This window comes from Balaenoptera ricei, chromosome 18 (assembly GCF_028023285.1).
Source record: "Balaenoptera ricei isolate mBalRic1 chromosome 18, mBalRic1.hap2, whole genome shotgun sequence".
Lineage (NCBI taxonomy): Eukaryota > Metazoa > Chordata > Mammalia > Artiodactyla > Balaenopteridae > Balaenoptera > Balaenoptera ricei.
In genome coordinates, this window is record NC_082656.1 from 3,969,537 (window position 1) to 3,992,065 (window position 22,529).

The 22,529-nt window shown below is 45.1% G+C and overlaps 1 protein-coding gene across 1 annotated transcript in view; it reads left to right on the plus strand.

Moving 5' to 3' along the window:
* LOC132352710 (phospholipid-transporting ATPase IB) overlaps positions 1–22,529 on the plus strand; it is a 441,016-nt gene that overhangs the window by 358,972 nt on the left and 59,515 nt on the right. The window lies entirely within an intron of this gene.

Below are 22,529 nucleotides of genomic sequence, written 5' to 3' on the forward strand. Positions count from 1 at the left end.
CATCCCAGCCCTTTGTTTCCATGAGGACATCAAAACCTGGACACGAGTGACAGTCCTGGCCGGTGTCCGGATGGCACTGCACCTGACCTAGAATTTGACTTGGGTCATTCCGAGCCGCTTGTTGGGCAAGTTCCAGGGGTGGTTTAAAACCTGAACTTTGAGTAGCATATTGCAGTGTCCTTGTCCTCATTAGTGAATTCATTGGCTTTGCCTTTTCCTATCTGTCTCCTCTTATTCCTAATTATTTGAATTAATTTTTTTTTCTCTATACCTCTTTTATTAGCTCGTGTTGGGTCTGGACTCAGATATTGTGTATTCAGCACTTGCTGACCTCTAGACAATGTCCCGGGTTCGTTTCCTGGCTTTTCCAGCACCTGCGTCCTTCCCTCGAGTCCATTTGCTCTCACTCCTAAGTCCTTAAGTCTCACACTCACTCTGGCTCCTTAGTGTGTGACCAGATGGTACTCAGCTCCAAAGGATAGGGTCTAGGCACCCAGCCCTGGGAGCACCTCTCATGTAGATAGAGTTTCCGTGTCTCTGAGAAGCAAAGAGAACCATCATCCAACTCCCTTCCTGGCCGGAGCAGGTCTCCTCTGCTTTGGACATTGATATGGTTACAGCTCCTCAAAGATGACCCCACATGTTGAGCATAGTGATGTTATATTATCCTCCTTCTTCTTGCTTCCCTTTTCTTCCCTTCTCTTCCTTTCTTGTTTCCCCATTTAAAGACTTTCTAAATCTGCAGAGAACCAACTTGAACTCTGCTTCTGCAGGTTAGATGAGTAGGCGTCTAATTCGAGCCAAATACTCTACCAGTTGTTTTACGTCGAGTGTATCTGTTCCTCACAGTGATCTTGAAGCACCAGTTTTATTGTCTGCACTTGATGGAGAACTTGAGAAATAGACCGAGGAACTTGCCGGGCCTCACAGAGCTGTTCAGATGCAAAGCTGGGTTCAGTCCTGGGTCTGACTGCTTGGGACCAGCTCACGACACCATGTAACTCACTATACGGCATTACCATTATATAATCAATGGGTGGCCAGGCTAATTCGAATTCATATAAACTATAATTTCAGGAATGATCACTAATGAATTTTGACAAATAATTTACTAGAAAGTTCTGTCTTGGTGAAGTTTAAAAATAACATGGCTTTCACTGTGCTGATATATATTTAAAGAAAGGCATGTCTTCCCCCATTCCCCCCAGTAAGTATAAAAACAATTTCTCCATAATGGGACGCATTTTTTTTTTTTGCATAGTGACTCAGTTATACGTATCTATTCTTTTTCATATTGTTTTCTGTTATGGTTTATCATAGGATATTGAATATATTTCCCTGTGCTATACAGTAGGACCTTGTTTATCCATTCTATATGTAATAATTTGCATCTGCTAATCCCAAACTCCCAACCCATCCCCCCTGGCAACCACAAGTCTGTTCTTGGTCTGTCTGTTTTGTAGATATGTTCATTTGTGTCATATTTTAGATTCCACATATAAGTGATATCATATGGTACTTGTCTTTCTCTTTCTGACTTCGCTTCGTATGATAATCTCTAGTTGCGTCCACGTAGCTGCAAATGGCATTATTTCATTCTTTTTAATGTCTGAGTACTATTCTATTGTATGGGATGCATTATTTTTAAATGTTAATTGTATCATAGCACAGGACTGCAATTGAATAAGATGCCTTATTTAACTCTAAAATTTCTTAAATATCAGAAAATACATTTTTATGCTTTGAGTATCAGAGGCCTCAGAAGACTGTTGACCATGAAGAAAGAAGGGAGAAAATAAGAGAAGGCGGATATTTGAAGAGGATAATTATCTGTAGAGGGACATATGTTTTTAGAGTCAGTGAATTCATCTTTTATGAAGTGGAAATCCTGGCCAAACCACATAAACAGACTTGAACTGATTGCCAGATAAGGAGCATTTTAGAAATGACAGGGCAGTGGTGCAGCCTGTTAGGGTAGGTTTCCCAAAGCCTTCCGGTAAAAAGAAAATACTTCAAGATGCTAGAGAGGCATGAGGGATGGATAGGAGGTTATCCTGGGGAGAACATCAATTACTAAAATAGGAGGAAGGGAAATTTGTAACAGGAAACGAGGAAGCCAAAATGTTACATGTGTTGATGGGACTGTGTCAGCTTCCAACCATGTGATGTTCAAGGTTACTGTTTGGTGGTGACCACATGGTTGCAGAAAGAGCCAGCTCCGTGGTTAATAACAAGAAAAGGACCAATGTAGTATGGACCCTTCCATGGTGTGAAAATGGTGTCCATTACCTGTGGCACCAAAGGGAAACTTGGAAGGAAGAACCCATTTTCAAGCTGAAGGGAATGAGCGGAAGTGTACATGGTAAATATTACAGTGGCTTATTTTATGGAAGATTTGCTCTAATTTGTGAAAGTTTTCGGCCCCCCGCTAAAACTCATTAATCAGTACACAGGAGACTTGAATGCAGTGAAACCAACGGTAGTGTGATTTCCAGTATCACGACTGGTACCTGATGCCCATCTGTCCCCACCTCCCCGCACCTGTCCTGGCCATTTCATTTCATTTCATTTTGGACCCCTCCTGTACCATGATGTTAGTTAGGGGATTACCATACTTAATACGGTGATTATTTTAAATTAATTTCCCATGTATTCTTCATAAAAGAATTATTAAAGAAAGCAAATTGCTACCTCGGGTTTAGTACTGGAATGAGGTTAAGCAGTAGGAAAAAGAGGTCTCAAATACTATTCCTCTTAGGCAGGGCTATTGATACATGTTTTCTTAAAAGTCAGCGTGAGCCCCTGTGTTGCTTGAGATCTTGTAAGTTAATGACTTAGAGGATGGAGCCAACCAAGATGATGAATTTGCTTTTTGAACTTGAGCTAAATGCTTCCTTGAAAGTAAATGAAATTCACATGGAAAAGAATGATGTATTTTTCTAGATATGAGGCCATCCATGTTTTTAATATATTCTCCAAAATTTTACATTGTTCTTTTTACTGGAAGGGTTCAAGTGAGCTTATAGTAAAGATCAAGACTTAGGTGTAGAGAAAAACTACACATGTTCATCTGGGGAAAAACACCCAACAGGTCTTGGCTAAAGCATTCAGCGTTCTGGCAAATGACTCGTACTCTTTTCCTTGATTCCTTACGTGTGATCTTTGAGCTAAAGGGGGGGACAAAAGGGCTTGTGAATACTTCTTCAGGAGTAAACTGGGATGTGAGACTATTCACACATCATGACTTCTGGCTCTTTCTAGATATTTTAAAAGTAATATCTGATGAATGCTATCTGCATACACACACACACGTTTTAGTAAAATGGAGGCAAGCTAGTCCATTTCCTGGGACTATTAATAGCATTTTCTTATATCCGTAAAGGGTGGTCATTCCCATGTGACTGGCTTCCTGCCCCCAGGACCTCCTGCTGGTTGGACAGTAGACATAGCCTGAGGGCTCAGAGCCTTGGCCACAGTTACAGTGGTTTTCCTTCAATGAACATTTATTTCATATACACCATTTCCAATGCTCTATCCTCTGTGCTTATTATTCACACTTACAGTTTAATTGACCAGAAATTAATTATTTTATAAATTTATTTATTTATCTTTGGCTGCATTGGGTCTTCGTTGCTGCGCGCGGGCTTTCTCTAGTTGTGGTGAGCGGGGGCTACTCTTCCTTGTGGTGCGCGGGCTTCTCATTGCAGTGGCTTCTCTTGTTGTGGAGCACAGGCTCTAGGCGCACGGGCTTCAGTAGTTGTGGCACACGGGCTCAGTCGTTGTGGCTCGTGGGCTCTAGAGCACAGGCTCAGTATTTGTGGCGCGTGGGCTTCAGTAGTTGTGGCACGCGGGCTCAGTAGTTGTGGCTCATGGGCTCTAGAGCACAGGCTCAGTATTTGTGGCGCACAGGCTTAGTTGCTCCGCGGCATGTGGTATCTTCCTTTTTTTTTTTAAACATCTTTATTGGAGTATAATTGCTTTACAGTGGTGTGTTAGTTTCTGCTTTATAACAAAGTGAATCAGCTATACATATACATATATCCCCGTATCTCTTCCCTCTTGCGTCTCCCTCCCACCCTCCCTATCCCACCCCTCTAGGTGGACACAAAGCGCTGAGCTGATCTTCCTGTGCTATGCGGTTGCTTCCCACTAGCTATCTATTTTACATTTGGTAGTGTATATATGTCTATGCCACTCTCTCACTTTGTCCCAGCTTATCCTTCCCCCTCCCCATGTCCTCAGGTCCATTCTCTACGTCTGCATCTTTATTCCTGTCCTAGCAGGTGGATTCTTAACCACTGTGCCACCAGGGAAGCCCCCAGGAATTAATTTTTAAATATAAAACTTTATTTGGTTATCTTTATGACTTTTTCCTTGATTATAACCTTTTTACTGTATTTTGAATTTTATTTTTAAAATATTTTTCTTTCAAATACTGAAGTATCCTTGTTATAATTTGTATATGTATGTTACATATTCTATTACATATTATAAAAATAACACTAAAGCCATGGGCCAGGGTTAACAACTTTTCACCTTTTTAGGGTTAGGGGGATTCTTAGCTGAGTGTACTCTCTCCTTATGAACTGTATTCAGACACTGTAGGCAAGAGAGTGTGAGTATTTGGGTTCTGGTTTTGTTGTTAGGATGTAAAAGAATTGAATGTATTTGTGTGCTGAGGAGACTGGTCCAGCGGAGAGGGCTCATTCTCTGAGCTCTAAGTTAGCAGGAGGTACTGGGAGGGGTGGGGAGCCCCTGGGTTCTCTGCCCCCCCTCGGCTACAGTCCAGAGAAACTCCAGAGTGACATTCTTAAGGAAGGTTTACCCTTACTTTTTCAACCCCCCCTTTTTTTTTTCCCCCGGCTGCACCGCGCTGAATGTGGGATCTTAGTTCCCCGACCAGGGATCAAGCCTGCGCCTCCTGCGGTGGAAGTGAGGAGTCCTAACCACTAGACCACCAGGGACGTCCCTCAACCCCCTTTCTTACTTGCAGTTCACCCTTACCTGTCAGCGCGGGCAGCTGCCCCCATGATGTCTTTGAAACTAGTCTCACCCAAGTCTGCGACCAGCTCCTAATTCCAATTCCAAAGAATATTTTCCATCTTACAGACGTCTCTGAAGTTTGTTGGTTTGTTTAAACTCACACCTTCCTCTGCTCCTTTAAAGCCGTCTTCCCCGGGATGCTCTCCATTCTCCAGCCAGCCCTTCTCGTGCTCCATCCCGGCCCCTCTTCCTCTTCAATTGCTTCGCTGCGAAGCCTCCCTCCCCAGGGTTCCTTCTTTAGCTGCTGGCTTGTTCTTCCTGCCTGGTCTCATCTGCTCCCGCAGATGCCACTGCTGCTTATGTGCTTGACGACATCCAAGTCGAGTCTCCGAAAGGTTAGATCTCTAAGTGCCGGACTCAGTGATCCAGTGCCTTCCCGACTTCCCAGCCCAGATGATGCACCCACATCCCAAGCCCAGCAGGCAGGAGAGAGTCCTCACCTTCCCCTGCACACCCAAACCTGGCGGCGTTTCTGCCTCGTCTTAGAAAAGGTGGCTTCACCATCCACCAGCCCACATGGCCAGGAGACACCGTCCTCCCTCTCACCAGGCTAGTCGTCGCTGAGCCTGGGGATTCTGCATCTGAAACATTGCCGGGTCTCCCTGCGTGCTAGCTGCCTGGCTCAGGAGAATCGCAGTGTTTCTGGCCAAGGTGGCCGCAGGGGTCCCCATCCCGCAGTTCTGCAGTTTACCCCGGCATCTCAAGTTCCCAGCCTGTCCTTGGCCTTTAACAGACTCCTTTTCCCAAATGTTCCCAACATTATCTCATTTTACTTTTCCTTACGTGCCAGGGGAAAAGTGGTGAGGATTCAGAGGGTAGAAACTCTGTCTTCCTGCTGGTGTTCCAAGAAGTAGCACTGTCCTGTTTTCCCCACTCCTACACACACAATAAGAGCCATGACTAATGAATAAGATTAACAAAGTTCAACAGCAAGGCTAAAAGACTTTGCTTCCAACAGAATAAGCTAGTGTAAGCAAGTTTCAAGGCGAACATATTGTTGAATCTTTTTTCCCCTTTAAAATATATAAATGATGATCAGATATTAGAAAAACTCAACGGAAAGTAATTCATATCTGTGTGTTGTGTTTAATTAATTTACCTGTAAATCTTGTGCTGGCATGAAAGACTTAAAGGCCAAGATATGCTGTTTTGTTGGGATATGTTACATTGTGGCACCGTTCCATATTTTATAGTTTGAAGTGTAGTTCTTGGTGTTTATTTGATCAAATGTGTATAAAAGTGAAACGTATATTGAACTAGATTTCTAAACCAGAAATAAGTTAAATAACTTCTTGAGGTAGTGAATATTTTTCCTTCTCTGGTTTATTTCTTCAACTTCTGAAATGTAAAAACAGTGACACCCTTGTTGTGTGAAGTTTGGAGGGTGAGAATTAGCTGCAGTTTCTGAGTTTCAGAATCAAACAGGAAAATCCTGGCGTGGTGATTGCCTGGATCTTATCTATAACATAAGGAGGTGAAACTATACCTCGGAATGGATGCGTTCTTCAACTCTAAAATAATATGAAAGAGTCTGTCATCTTAACCAGTAACATGCAATTTTGAAAAAAATCTCTGTGGTCAGCTCACTGTTGCTTGTTAAGAACTTTTATTCTAAACATTCAGAATTTTATTCCAGCATTCAGAATTTGGATATCTGAGTGCTTCTGAGTGGGGCCCCATGCGAATGTACAGTTTAGGATGAAAGGATGATTTTACAAGAATGGTTGGTCTTATTGTTGTAACATTGTTTGAGGTATTAATCGGGGCTGGTGACAGGATGATGAGACCTTTAGATCCTGAAGTTTCAGTGAACCACAAAGAGAAGGAAATCAGTTGACAACTATCCCATTATGGAATTGCAACTCTTCCTCAAGATGACAGAAAGGAACATGTGTTTGCAGTCAGTGGGCAGGGCCGTGGGTTTCCTGTAGGCAGCTGCTTGCTTCTTGCCTGGACGGCCACCAAGTGCTCAGAGGTTATAAATAAGCAATTACTGGAACCCCTTCAGAGACCAAGCAGAAGGGTTAGTGACGCCTGGCATTCTTTCTTTGGCCTGCCGTTAGAATTCTGATGCCACAGCGCATACGCCTGTGTGTGTCCAGAGATCCTGCGCTTCCCAAACCAAAGGGGGAGGACCGGTCTGCTACACATTTGTTGCTCATCTGTCGGCATCAGGCAGCTGCCAGCCAGCGACATGCGCGAATTCTAATCCTTGTAGCCTCAGTCCCATAATTGGACCCAGAGCCTCACCTGTTAGAAACCCAGGGAACGCCTTCTTTTCTAGGCGCAGTCTTGGACTCTGTGCTCTGTTGGTCCAGATCTGAAGGTGGAGTCTCTTCTTTGTGTTATCAACGTGAAGGGGAAAGAACAGTTGGGGTTAAACAGATCCAGACTCGGCTACCCTGTTTACAAAGTCAAGGAACAACCTAGAAACACATGCCTTGGGAGGAACACAGTGTAAAAAAGAGCGCCCCTCCTCACATCAGAAAAGGTCAGCAGTTATCATATTTGGCCGAACAATGCAGTAAGGTTTTCCCATAACCAGGTTCGCCGGCATCACCCTGCCAAGAGCAGCAGTGATAGACTTGCCAGTTCGTGGAATCTCCTAAAAGAGCATTTTTTTAAAAGTCTTTTATTTCACATTCAGTGAACGTTGATTGTTTGCCCGCCACCAGCCAGCACTCTCTGGGCACTGCAGACGGTAGGCGAAGCCGTGGCCTCCGCCGCCGAGGGCTGGTCTAGGCGCTGAAAAGCATGAAATGCACAGGGCGTGAGATCTTCTTGTGCTGTTTACCATTACCTTCTCTCAAGTTAAGAAAAGTTACCCTCTCAATGTTGATGCCATCCAGGCACCATTTATTTAAGAAAAATGATTGAGACTGAAATTGGACCAATTGATCATTGGACTGCTTCCAGTGATCCAAGTTCAGATTCCAGCCTACCATCTACTTACATTGTAGCCTGGGGATAACTTGACTGCTGGCCTCCATTTGTCTTCTGTAAAATGGGGATGATGGTAAGTCCCCTGGTACCTGGAAGTTATCAAAACAAGGGATTGGAGGTCCTGTGAGTATTGAAAATGCGCCCACATCCAGAGAAGGAGTACTTTATGATGGCTGTGGTCTTCATCTTTCTGTAGACAGAGGGTTGAACCATTTAATTCCTTTCTGGCATTATTTTTTCTAAGAATATCATCTAGATAGGATTGTATAATTCTAGCATTTTCTGTGAAGTTATTCTCTGGCTGCATAAGACATTCCAGAAAATGATAGTATAGTCACAGTGTCTGGCTTTTTAATTGGTGAATTCGTATCATTATCAAAGGGTCCTTCTTTTCCAGATAGCTGGCATGGGTAGGGAAACAACTATTAGCCAGGCAGCAGCCCTTCAACTCACCTTCCCGTGTCTTTGCAAGAATCAAATGGGTTGGTCATGTCTACGGTTTACATCCCATCAAACACGCCCTACTCCTTCCCAGTTTCCTCCTGTGCCTCTCCCCGACCCACAGGAGAGGAACAGAAGGTTTGACAAGAGCAACCGAACTACAAACAGAAGACAACCTGTTAACATCCACGTTCATTTCCTAGGGATGCTGTAAGAAAGTACAACACACTGGGCACCTTAAATAACAGAAGTGTATTGTCTCACAGTTCCGGAGGCTGCAAGTCTGAGGTCAAGATGTTGGCAGGGTTGGTTTCTTCTGAGGCTATAAGGGAGGATCTGTCCCAGGCCTCTGTGTCCTAGCTTCTGGTGGTTTGCCAGTGACTTCTGGCATTCCTTGGCTTGGAGAAGCATCACTCCAATTCCTGCCTTCATGTTCACATGGCTTTCTCCCTGTGTTCATGTCTATGTCCACATTTCACCTTTTTTTAAGGATGCCAGTCATATTGGATTAAGGTCCCATTTTAATGACCTCTTCTTAACTAATTATATCTGCAATGACCCTATTTCCAAATGAGGTCACATTCTGAGATACTGAGGGTTAGGACTTCAACATGAGAATTTGAGAGGGATGAAGTTCAACCTATAACAGTATCTTAAATTGATTTTTCATTCAGATATTTTTGGTTCCTACTGTATATAATTCTCATTAAGAACTAACCAGGTAAAAGACTGGATTGTGCTTTTTTTTTTTTTTTTTTTGCAAATGGTGTAGTACTTCTGTTTCACAGAAGCATCTTCTCTCAGGTAGTTTTGGGGAATCACAAGGACTTTAAAATGTTTGCTGTTTTTACGGAATTCAGGTAAAAAAAATTATTTGGTGGGTCTCCTTTCTGTCAGGCATTGAGCTATGTGCTGAGAATATAAAGATGAAATGCTTGGCCATTGCCCTTAAAGACTTAGAGAAGGAAACAACATATAGTAAATATGTTGTATGTAATGCATGAAATATATACATGGAACAAATTACCTCAAACTACAAAAGAACAGTCAACCTTGGGGCAGAGTCCAGGAAACTATGGGAACTTCTTAAGTATAATAGTTACTCCCCTCAGCAAGCTCCTGAGTTCAGGAAACTATGGGAACTTCTTAAGTATAATAGTGACTCCCCTTAGCAAGCTCCTGAGGGAAATAGAGCTTTTCCCCAGGATTTCAGGGGCAGGATAGCATTTCAGTAGGAAAGAAGAGGTTCTAGGACCAGAGAGATGGGAGAGAGGGCAGGGGAGGGAGTGGCAAGGGTAATAAATGCACACAGAAGGGGAAGAAGTGGGATCAGGAGTTCAGGACGAGAAGGTAGCTTTGGACGAGAAGAGAAATGCCTTACTGTCTAAGATGAAAATGCAGTTCTTGTGGGTGTGACTGTAGGTACATGGATAAGTATAAAGAAGGTTTAGCTTTGAAGATTTCAGGCTAAAGTCCTCAATTGTTTTAGGACATCTTCCACGGTTAAATCATCTTTCTTCAACGTCAGTGTGAGTGTGTCTGTCACAGCTTCATCTTGACGTTTTAATACGGTCCAGATTCTAAACAAGATGTAAAGATCCTCCCCGATCTAACTCCTCTCTGTGCCAGCCCTCCCTCGCTCTCTGCTCTGCTATATTAGTTCCTGGAATGTTGCAGGCTCTCTCCAGGCTCTGGAGCTTTGCCCGCCTCCCGTGTTACCTGATCAACTCCCACTCCTCCTTCAAGTTTCTGCTGAGAAATGGCTCATTCAGGAGGGTCTTTCCTGATTCCTCCCCTCTCCTTCCCTCAACTGCCATCCACTCCAGATGCCCTGTTGCCCACTCTGTCACTTTCAAGGCCCTTATCATTCACTTAACATCCTTCTTCTCCAACAGAGTGGAGGCTCTGGAGGGCATGACCTGTGTCCCCACTGAGCACATGATATCTCCAGCATGTGAGACTGTGTCTGGCAGATGGTGGGTGTTCATTGGAGGTTTTGCTAAATGAATGAATGAGAAACACATAAATTGATGGATCGTGTCTCAAAAAATAAGCTTAAAGTTTGAAAATAAAAATCAATTATTAGCAATAACAAAAAGTTAAATTTTAAATTACTGCAGAGCTAATATAGTTTTATTTAGTTAACAGAAATGTTTGGAAGAATGAACTAATGAACTGAAAAATGGCTTGGTAGTAACTTTCCTTGACTCCAGAAAGCCCTGGAGGACCACGGGGGCAGCAGGCAATGTGCGTTCCCAGATTCTCCTGGACTTCCCTCTCCTCTGCTGATTTTGTGTTTCCTATTCCTCCTGCCCACTCTCCATCCTTTCACCTTCCTTCCTTCCTGGTGTCTCTGATTCAAAGTGTGTTCTAAGACAAGCGCATCAATGCTAGTTCAGTACTGGGCTCCCCTCCTCCACCACGTGTCTGGTCCCCGTGCTCGGGAAGCCCACTGTCATGGTATTTTTCACCTCCCTCCCATGCTACTCAGCACACCAGAAAAAGTTAAGATTCAGTATTTTATCACTTTCACTGGACAAAATTTAATGGCTTCTTCATTTCAGAAGCGTTTGGTTTTTCTCATCAAAAATGATCAGGTTTGACGTATGGGGGACCCTGAATCATACTTAGTCCCAAAATAGGCAGGTAGCTCTGTCTATGTCAGCATTCTGAACTTTTGTTGTCGTAATGCCAGTCAGTGTTTCTCCGCCCATGGGGCTGCTCTTGGGCCAGCAGGGCTAGAAAAGAAGTAGTCTGATGCTCATTGGAGTAAATGGGTTCACGTTGGGAAACGCATCTTGGCACCTCAAGATTTAAAAGGTCTAAGTATTCATAAGGTCTTATCTAAGCCACTCACTGGTTATTAGTTCTTCACATTGAGATACGTGAATCCTCAGAGGTTCATGATATATCCGGGCTGAATACGTGTGAACCTTTAAAAAAGAATTGGCACATTGAGTTTTCAGGTGAAGACTCAGTTTTCTGTTCCGTCTTCTCTGAGGTCCGTCTGTTCACAGAGCAGTGCCGTCCTTCCCCACGCCAGTGTCCACCAGCTGCGTCCAAAGCCCAGATAGAACTGTGGTCACCGCGTCTCCAGAGCTGCATTTGATTTCGCTTTATGTTTATTACCACTTCTCTTCTTCTGCTTCAAACATTTTACACGGATGAAGACGGCTTTGAAAGCAGAACACCCGCATTTGGTATCACTGCCTTCATTTTTCTTATGTTTTGGCTTCAATCACAGTGCTTTTAATATTCATGAAGTCTGAAAAAATAAACATCCTAAGACTATTTCCTCTGAATGGAAATGTTATGGTTTCAAACCCCAGAGAAAACAATTGGGAAGTTCTACAAACCCACATTTTTCTCCCTGAAAGTTGGAAAGGAGCTCCAGCTTGGCAGAAGGAACAGCTTCCCTGACACTTCTGGGCTTCCCAGAGTAGATGGCGAGGGGGCCTTGTTAAGGAAGAGGTAAGGAGTCAGCAGACGTGCGTATTTAAGGAGTCCCTTTGGAATAATAGATACCAGAATCCTTTCAATGATTATGTAATTGAAGAAGGTAGAAGAATTATTTATTCCGTTTACTTCTCTGTGTTCACATGGAAATTGTTGACAATATTTCTCAGTCCTCTCTCCTTTCTTTACTTTAAGCCTACATTGATATTTACACCCAAGAATTAGCTCAACCAATCCCTTAAATATTGAAAGGAATAAAGAGCAAGAACTTCCCACAAATTTGAAAGCCAACCTATTAAGAAAAATGAAATGATTATTCTAAATAATTAAAAGGAAATTGATATCAGAAGAGGTGTTTCAATAATAGAACATAGTCCTAGGTTTCCTGTGCTAGAGTCAAGCCCGGTGGATCACTCCTTGTGCAGACGCTCTACCTTGTTGCCCAGTGGGACATTCCCAAGGTCACCACTTCTTTCCCGCCCTCTCTCCCTCATGCTTTATCAGAGGACAGTCCCATGCCCCACACTGGTGACTGAGCTGTCACCACCTTCAGTTTTGTGTTTCTCCTCTGTGTCGTGTGTTCTCACCTTCTTTCTCAGGAACCGTGTGATTGCTCTATATGCTAAGACTCTTCCCTAGGTCACCATCTGCATCCCCATGGCTGACTCAAGTGCCAGTAACAACCTCTTGGGTTCCCACCACTTCCTGCTAAGGATGCTAAGAGGACCCATATCTGGGTGGCCAGCCTCCCTGGTAGCTGGAAGTGGCCCTGTGAGCCACAAGTAGCCAGTGGGCACTAAGGAAGTGAGCCAGGGCCTTCCAGGAGCTGGGTGGGCTACCTCCGCTTTCCTCCTGGAAGGCAGATGGAGTGTCTAGTGCTACTGCCGCCCTCTTGGGGCCATGAGGCCACAGGCGAGAGGAAAGATGAAAGCCAACAATGAGGGTGGTGCCGCCGAAGGACGGGGAAAGCCTGGGTGCTCCAGAGCATGGAGGAGCAAATACCTTCTTCCAGAAATATTTGGGGAGAAAAAGCAAAATCAGCCACTGTTTGTTGTTTGAGCCACTGTTGGTTGAATTCTTAGTTACACACAAACACAACCTAACTGATACTCCCTCTCCCCAAAACAAAACAAGTATAAAAACCATGCCTAATCCTGGGACTTCCTGTACGTTTTTAATTTGTCTGTCTTAACTGGCTTTCTCGCTAACGCGAGCTCCCCAAGCATCTTACTTGTCCTCAGTCTCCACCCCATAAGGTACTCTGCGCCCTTCTTCACTCCCAGGCTTGTTGAGAGAGTAGCCCACGTTACCCAACACAAGTTCCTGTGCCCGATGCACAGTGAGTGAGGCCAAACAAACTGAAACATCCGAGTTTGGAGCAGAGAAAGGTTTATGGCAGGGCTGAGCAAGGAGAACGGGTGGCTCATGCTCCAAAGAACCCCAAACTCCCTAAAGGTTTCAGCAAAGCATCTTTAAAGGCCAGGTGAGGGAGGGGTGTATCCAGTGCATCTACCGAGGGAGACCAACAAGACACAGTCTCCTCCAGAATCTCACATTATAGTGCAGGAGAGGAAACCAGTCACCACTTCTGGACCACACAGGATGAGAGCCGAAATGAAGATGCTGCGATGGACGGTGGCGTGATGTGACTCCCTCCCTTACAGCAGAAAAAGAGCGGGACCGATGGTGGGCAGATGCAGTGTAGAAGGTGGGTCTCAGAGAGCAACACGAGGGAGGAGGCCTGCCATCATCCCTCCTTCTGGGACGGTCCGAAGGAGGAATGCCAGCCCGCTTGGGGATTCCCGGGTACCTGTTTTGTTGCAGCTTCCCACAAGAAAGAAACTTTTTCATCACTTGAGTAATCGCGGCCCCTCCCCACAAAGGAGAATAAATGGCAAATTCTTCCTTTAGGTCGACTCTGAGCATCTGCTGAAACTGCCCGAGCAAAGATCAAACTGGAAGGCCAGCACCTAGTGGTCCTTGGCATCAAAGGCCACAGGTTGGTTTTCTTTCTGCCTAATTTTAATATGCTGTGAGCCTTGGGAGGCTTAATTAAAACTACAGGGGAGCCAAAGTAAGCACAGAAAGGAACCGTTTTGATGCTTCAAAAACCCAAGCAAACAGAATCTGTATTATTCCATTAGGTATGCTTATAGGATTTGTCTTGGGTGTTTGGATTGCTCGAAGCCTGCTGGGGAAGTCAGTCACGGGCTTTAGAGCTGAAAGGAACCATATTTCATGCCCCCCAAATTTCACTTTTCATCCTCCCGGTTAGGTTTCCCCACTCCCAGTGCGTTATTGTGAGCCGTAGATGAACTTTTACTCTGACTTCTGTTTACTCAGCTTTCCTTCTGCTGATGCCGGATTACACGACAGGGCCAGCCCAATTTTTCTGCCTGGTTTGGCAGTCATGATGTTGGATTGCTTTCCTACTTTTCCCTGATGGCCTTTGCTTTAATAAGACACGGGGTTGCCTGAGAGACACCGTAGACCACGGTTCAGAGCACGGGGTCTCCCAGCTGGACCACTTCTTGTCTGGGTGACCTTAGACGAGTCACCATCTCTCTATGCTTTGCTGTGTCGTCTGCCAGAGGGGGGTCGGGGTAGTGGAAACTGTGCCAACATCATAGGGTTCGCTGTGTTAATTCAATAAGGAATTCGTGTCCAAGGACTTAGCAGGATGCCTGGCTCGGGACGTGTGTTCAGTAAGCGGCAGCGGTTTTCGTGATCATCCCAGGACACAGGCAGGCACGCCCCCATTGCTGCAGCCAGTGGACCCAGGAAGGGCTGTGCACCTGGGTCCCCTCAAAGCTTCAGAGCTCTGAGCTCACCCAACCTAAGAGGGCCTCAAGGTCGCAGGAGAGGCTCCACACGCGGGCACACGCAGGCTGAGGTCAGTGGTGTCCACGTGACCGGCCTTCCCAGCAGGCCTCCTCAGTGACAAGGGCAGCTGCAGAAGTTCAGCTGCTGGGGCCAGTTGGTGGTTACATGACGGGGCTCTCGCTCTGAAGACAGCACTCAAAGAGTCAGGTCTCCAGGGGAATTAGTGCCAGGATCACGGTCCCGGCGGCACCTCCAGGCCAGCAGCCGTGTCTCCCAGGGCTGGGGTGGTCCGGCCTGAGAGTGAGCGCACTGCCAGCCCCTCAGAGAGGGTCACTCCTCAGTCACTGGCTCACAAGGGACCCACAGGCTAAGGACTAACCTGATCTAACTGCTGGAAAGCCACCCAAGCGGGGAGGTTTGCCTGATGCCAATGGAAGAATCCTTAAGAGTCTGGATGAAAATACTTAGTGTCAGTTGCTAAAGATTTAGGAACAGGTGGCACGTGGTTGGTACTCATGTGCTGGGCCTTAACTTCCTTTCCAGATGTTTATACTCCAGCCAAGCCGGCAGTGTAGAGCCTGTAGTGTGTATGGCTGGCCTCTGTCAAAGTGGGTTCCCCTTCACTGTCTCCAGTGAACCTCTTAATAAGTGGCCGCCTCTGACATCAGCTGCTGAGGACACAGGGGTGTAGAGAACACATCTCTACCATCAGGAGGCTTTCAGTCTAAGGAAGAAGATGAGGAAACAGAGCAGCATCCTTGAGCATAAAGCAGAATCACGAGACACAGGGGAAAGGGGGGTGCACTCTGGGGTCTACGGACCCGGATCAGATGGTGGTTCTTACCTCTGGCTCCAGAGGAAGATCATGTGACCTCTTTGGACCAGACTTTCCACATCTGTGAAATAGAGGCTACGGCTATTGTTGTAGGGCCATCGGTGTGTATTAACTTACGGATCGGCAAGTGGCCAGTACAGCGCCTGGCAGACAGTAGTCATGCGAAAAATGGCAGCAATAGCATTGTTACCATTATAGAGAGACGCAGGGGAGGAAGTGTGCCATTCTGCCTGGAGAACCCATGAACTGAGTCTTGAAGGAGGAAGAGGCGTTCTCACAGGCAGAACAACGGCAGAGGCGGGCACTGTCAGCTGAGCCAAGAACAAGATGGGCAAAGGCCAAGGAAAAACAAAACAGAACCTTGAGGATTTGAAGAGATGTAGACAGTTGAATGTGGCCAGAGTGCACGGGGCTGGGGATGGAAGGCCAAGAGAAGGGTCTTGAATGAAAAACCACAAATGGCCTCAGATACCCTTGTAGACAGTTAGATTTTGCCAACTTTTGCAATGCACTAAAAAGTCCAGGGCTGGGTACTGTGCTAGGCTATTTATATATGGTACTCAGTGCCCAACAAGCAGCCTGCAAGGATAAGATGGCCCCAGTTTACAGGTGCGTGCACGTGGCCTCAAGGAGCTTGTCACTTCAGCATTCAGCTCACCGTGTTAACTTTGGGGAATTACACAGCTGAAGGGCATGTCGTCTCTCTTGATATTTCGTGTTCAATTGTGTTGCCTTATTTTCTCTTTCATATTTACTCATTCCCCCTCGGATGCATTTGGAACCAAACGGTACCATAAATAAATAAAACACACCGTCTCCACTGATGAGGAGGCTTGGGAGGTGTTGGGTCACCTTCCCCAGCTGGACCGCCTTCCGGATGAAGTGGGGCTGTGCTTCCCTGTTAGAGGTGATGCACTGATGCAGAGACTCGTGTTTACTTTGGGTCATATTGTCTCCAAATAAATCAAGCATCCTGTTAAAAAACAGCACACTCTATTTTACTTTTTTAGGATAGGTATTAGGTTTGAGCTCAACATCAGGTAATACGGGACATGTGGTTGAGATGGAAGCTGTGGATTTCATGAAATTTTGCGTGTCACCCAGAGAGGAATAAGACCCAAACCATCGTCAGATGGAGCATCCTGAATTACAATGTCGGAAAAGTACACGTGCGCATCGACCCCTAGGAACTGGGGTATGTAATGCACCCAAGGACCCCGAGCTCTGTAATCTTCTCTGCTGCTGTACACCTGACCCCTCGAAATGCTCACCACGCATTTATTTTGGAAAAGTTCTAAACAGGTGTTTCCTCTGCGCCGCAAATGGTTTAACCGAGAGCCTTGCCGCATCCGGTGGGCTCAGCTGGAATCACGGGGCTGACGCCGTGTGAGCCTGACGGCCAGGACTGTGTGACGCTGACGGCCAGGACTTGCCAATTCCCCCGCTGGTCAGCACTGGACGCAGAACAGATGTTGGGGATTACAGGGGAGGATTCGGGGAGGCCGTGGGCCGGGTGTCTGCGGAAGTAATTCATCGTGGGGACGTGGACAGGCCCTGCTGAACCTGCAGTGAGAAGTTCTAGGAAATGAGCCTCAGTGGGCCCGCAGATCAGGACTCCAAACACATGTTCTCCTGGTGTCCTTGGCATTGAAAGAAAAATCGTAAATCATCATCTTCAAGTCCAGCTGAAGGGAGGAGGGAAGAAACCCTAGTCCCACAGATGTTCATGTAAACTCTAATCTGGGAATTAATTAGTGGGATCGTGACACGGAAGCGTCAGAATAGCATCCTCTGATTGATTCCATGTGAGTCATCGGGAAACAGTTGGCAGAGCCCTGGAAGGTTGGCCGTCCATCCCTCGCCCAGCTTCCGGGAAAATTCCTCTAAGGCTGGCCTTGATTTACCCCAGTATAACACAGAGCTGTTTCTCCCTGCCCGTTTCTTGCCATCCTGAAGTTCCTTTGTCCCGCAGCTCCACCAGCGGTATTTTTATTATTGTCTAAAGCCTCAGCCTGCTTCCCAAGACACTATGAGTTAGAGGTCCGAAGCGTACAGCGCTGTAGGTGACAGTTTTAGTGTCTGCTCAGTAGACCACCTGTGAACCTCGGCGCTCCCTTAGCGCTGCTCTGTGCAAAGCTAACCAGAAGACGGTTACCTTAAGTGCTCCCAGGTAATGCCGTGGGTTTAATGAACTTCAGTTTGACCTTTCTCATACAATTCAATTGCATTGGTCAGTACATTTCAATAAGTGTTATTGGTTTTAAAAAATGAAGTTATTTAAAGAGCCACAAAGAAAGGGATGCTGTGATTAGAATCATCTCAACCAGTAAGGGTCATCGAAGAAAAATGTAGAAATAAGGCAAAGTATTTAAATAGGGATTCTAAGAGGAACAGAACTCAGGAAACATGTTTTTTTCAGGTTTTTCTCTTCCATTGGTTTCATTGCCAACTTATTTATAGCCTGTTAAGGATTTCAGCAGAAGGAATTACAGGCAAAGGTGTACATTCAGCTATTCCCGCCTTAGAGTTGATTTGAATTTTTTGTTTTTGCTTTTTCCGGGGCTAAACATAAATGTTTGTGCTAGGGAGAAAGCAGGTTGTTAATAGGGAGAACAAAGGAATGACGATGGCTTACTAATAAATGTTTTTAAAGAAAAAAGAGATAAAGAAAACACAAAATTGTATATCATTGGCATTAAATGCCATAGTGAGTAAACAAGTAAAACTGTGAGGAAAAACAAAGTGGATCCTTGAAATAAATATTGTATTATTCAAAATCTCAAAGGCATTAGTAGACTTCATTCATGCAGTCAGCTAGGAATTTCTTTAACAGCGACTCAAAGTAACCTCATTGGTTTTGTTTTTGAAATAATGGGAAAGAAGGCTACTTATCATATTTGTTTCTCCTCTGAAAACATCTTCATTCCTCCAAAATTAATAGAAATATAAGAAGACAGTTCTAAAAAAGCAAAAGAAATCCCTCAGAGCCTTCAACAATATTGAGGGGAACAAAGACATAAGAAAAGAAGGTCTAAAATGCCATATAATATCCCTTATATGTGGAATCTAAAATACAACACAAATGAACATATCTATGAAACAAACAGACTCACAGACACAGAGAACAGGCTTATGGTTGCTGAGTGGGTGGGGGAGGGATGGAGTGGGAGTTTGGGATTAGCAGATGCAAACTATGAGATAATAGAATGGATAAACAACAGGGTCCTACTGTATAGCCCAGGGAACTGTATTCAGTATCCTGTGATAAACCATGATGGAAAAGAATATGAAAAAGAATATATATATATATGTATAACTGAAAAATAAAGTAAAATCTTTGTGCTGACCTCTTAAAAAAAAAAAAGAAGATCTAGATGATTTTATGAAGAGCAAATGGTATCGTATGTTATTTACATGATAACCCAGTTCTAACATGGGACGATGCCAAAATGTAGTAGGCTCTCTATAGAAGAATCAGTCAGAAGCATTCATGTGCCATTGTATCTAAGAATTTTTAAACTTGGAAAGCTGTATTGAAAGGAGAAATTGAAATATATGGAAATTGAAATATATGGAAAGGGAAATGTAGCCGATGTGTTTCTATTAGAGTGTGATGAAAAAAAATTGGATCTGTTTTATGTAAATTTTCAACAGCGACCTGGTGAAGAAAGTCCAAAGTACATTAATTAAATTTACAGAGCCAAAAAAGGTGAGGACCCAGGAGATTCGATGTAAAAAATACAGATGGACTGAGGGAGATGAGAGGAAATGGACAGACTTTTACAACATGATATTCAGCTTGGAAATATGCATGCGAGTACAATGGGGAATACTAGCCAAAGGCAGATAGCTGGTTTAAAGGAGAAGTTAATAAAATGTTGAGTCTGAAAAACTATACAGACCAAAGCCAGGAAATTACACAGTTACGGATCCCGCAGTAAATGTAAATTAGCCCCGTCGCACATAGGTAGTATTTCATATTCCGGGTTGTGATGTTAACTTTCACGCCTAAACATGCATGCACGTGTGTGTCTCGTCTGAATTACGGTTGTAATTACAGGAACAAAGGTGCAACCAGAATGCGCAGCGGGTCTCCTGCTCCTTTCCCGAGTCACCCAGGAGCCTGGGAGCCCGAGGAAAGAGCGAGGAGGAGAGAGGCTTTTGTTCCAAGTCAGTTGTTTACCACAGGAGCTGGGATCATGGTTCCTTAATGATTGTGAAGCGGCCTTGTGTGTCCCGGGGTCGTGGAAGGCCGTCCACAGCACCTCGGAGTTAACACTGGCCCTTGAATTTCCAAAGCCATACACGTTCCATGTCATCCCCTCTCTGCAGTCTCCCCGGGACCACTCTCCACCCTCCCCTCCTGACTTCTTACCTTTCCAGGCTCTTCCTCCTGTCCCATCCCCATAGCCGTCTCAGGTCCTGGACAAGCCCCATCCGGCCCTCCTCCCTCCCCCGTTTCCTCATGATATGGCTGCACGCCCGTCCTCAGCTCCCTCCCCCTTGTCATCCCTAAAGTCTCCTCACCTTCAGAACACAGCTCCATCCTGGACTCCCTCCCCCTGAGATTTCACCAAGTCCCGGCTCCTTTTCCTTCTCCCCACCTCCTAGTATAGGAATCACCCGGACGCTCATCTCAAGCCTTTCCTCACCCGGTATTCCCTTTCTTTGTGATCTCATTTATTTCCACAGGTTCGCCCATCACTGTGTACAAATGAGCCCCGAATAAATAGGGCTAGCGCACCTGTCTTGGGAGAAGGTGTGGGCCCTGGGGCCAGACGGCTGGGTTTGTTACCAAGTCCAAGCTCGTACTGCTTGCCGCACACAGGCCAGTAAATCAAGAGCCAAGGTGTTTGGGACAAGGAATAGTGACTTTATCCGGAAAGCCAGCAGGCTAAGAAGATGCTGGACTCATGTCCCAAAGAACCATCTTCCCTGAGTTAGAATTCAGGCTTATTTTGTACTAAAAGGGGAGGGAGTAAAGTCCTGGTTTGGCCTCCGGAGGGGATGTGTTGATTTCTTCCTTCCTGAGGTCATTGGCACGTGGGCCTGGTCAGGATGTTTCCTGGGAGCTAAACAAAGGTGTTTAGCTTAATACTCATTACCTGGGCGGGGGGGGGGGGGCAGGGGTCCCAGAGATGGGCTGTTATGTGTAATTTAAGCTTACAGGCAACATCCCTTTGGTGATGAACTTGTAATAGAATACAAAGGTTCTTCCCCATTTCAGGTTCAAACCCTAGACCTTTCTTGCCTGACTGACCTCATCTGCAAGCTGGGAGTTACCATATAGTACCCACCCCACGGGGCTGCGGGGAGGATGGAGCCAGCTGATTGGGGAAAAGGGCTGAGCACACAGCAGGCACAGGTGTCTGTGGCTCTTTCCTTGTTGTCATGGCCGAGCTCATCCATCTCCACAAGGTGGTCATTATTGTGAGCTGCAAGCTCTCTCCAAAACCAGAACTTTCTGAAAGTTGGCCTCATTCAGCCTCAGAACCTGTGTTTCCACCTTCCCCTTCCTTGCTGGCTCCTGCTTCTGCATTAGGCTCCGTGCCCCCTGCCCATTGCCCTCTGACCAATCAAGGCTCACCTTTGTCCCCCTGGCTATTTTAGAGACCCCCCCCCTTTTTGTGGAATTTTTCAACATGGTGGCAGACTTCACACGTAGAGACAAAGGATGTGGAATTATATCCCCAGCCTAGTCCGATGTTGACATGCTGCTTGCTTCGTATCTTTTCGAAAAGAAAAAAAAAAAGAGAAACGTTAGCCCTGCTGTTGAGTCCTCCTAGTAGCCCTCCCAGCCTCATTCCCCTTGAGCTAGAAATACTCTCATTACTTTCATGTTTACTATTTTCGTGCATGTATTATGTATGTATAAACCTGTAGAAAATATAAACAATAGGCAATGTTGATTTCTGCAGGGTTTTGAAACTTTATATAGGTTGTATCATACACACCCTTCCCCTCAACCCTGGATTGCTTTGGTTTTTTTCAGAACTGGTTTTTGAAGTTTATCTAGAGTGATGTAAGTGTAGCTGGCTCATTTTAATGCTGTTTTTGGTTATATAAATATGCCAAAATGTATGTCTTCTCCTATTGATAAACATTTAAGTTTTTGACTTTTGGTGGAGGTCAGTCACCAAAAATGCTACAGCGAACATTCCTGCACATATCTGCTTGTGGGCATGTATGAGTTTCCCCAGAGCACACGTGTAACCGGGATTGCAGTGTGCACTGGAAATCTCTCAATCTGTGGCTTTTCTTCAAACATTGTTTACGGTGTCTTTTACAGCAAACGTTTTCCCTTTTAATGCGAACTCCTCTCTTTTCCTGCAACGTTTCTGCTGTTTTGTATCAAATTTTCTAAAAGCTAATCAGGGTCAGAAAGATACTCTCCCACCTTTTCTTCTGCAGGTGTTAAGGTTTTGCTTTTCACCTGTCCTGTCGATGCCAGCCAGGCTGCTTTGAAGACTAAGATGTTGGTTTTGCTTCATAGGTACCAACCTTAATAAGACTTGTCCTACCGAGGAATAGTGAGGACCTCAAGACCCACTCAGACCCACAGGCTGTCCCGATTCTGAGCCGTCGGGTGACGGACATGTGCTGTGTTGTCTGTTCACTGAGCCCCAAGACGTGGCAGCCTGTGCTTCACTGAGTAATGATGCACGCCTGCTCGCTGAGTCAGCACATGGCATCGTGCTCTGAAACAAGGACATTACCATGAAATAGCCCAGTTTTTAAATTCATCATTTAAAAATGTTACATTTTAAGCAGAATAGAAGAAGACAAGGGTCAGAAATGTTGCAGCAGAGTTAATTTCTGTTCGGAAAAGTCAGAGTAGGACTTCTGGGCTAAAAATGGAAGCTGGATTATATACATCTAAAAGCTTGCAATTTATTAAAATAAGAGTTATTGAAACACTGGCAAATATAGTAAAAAAAAAAAAAAAAAAAAACTAGTGAATTATGAGTAGACATTAAAGCCACTGTCT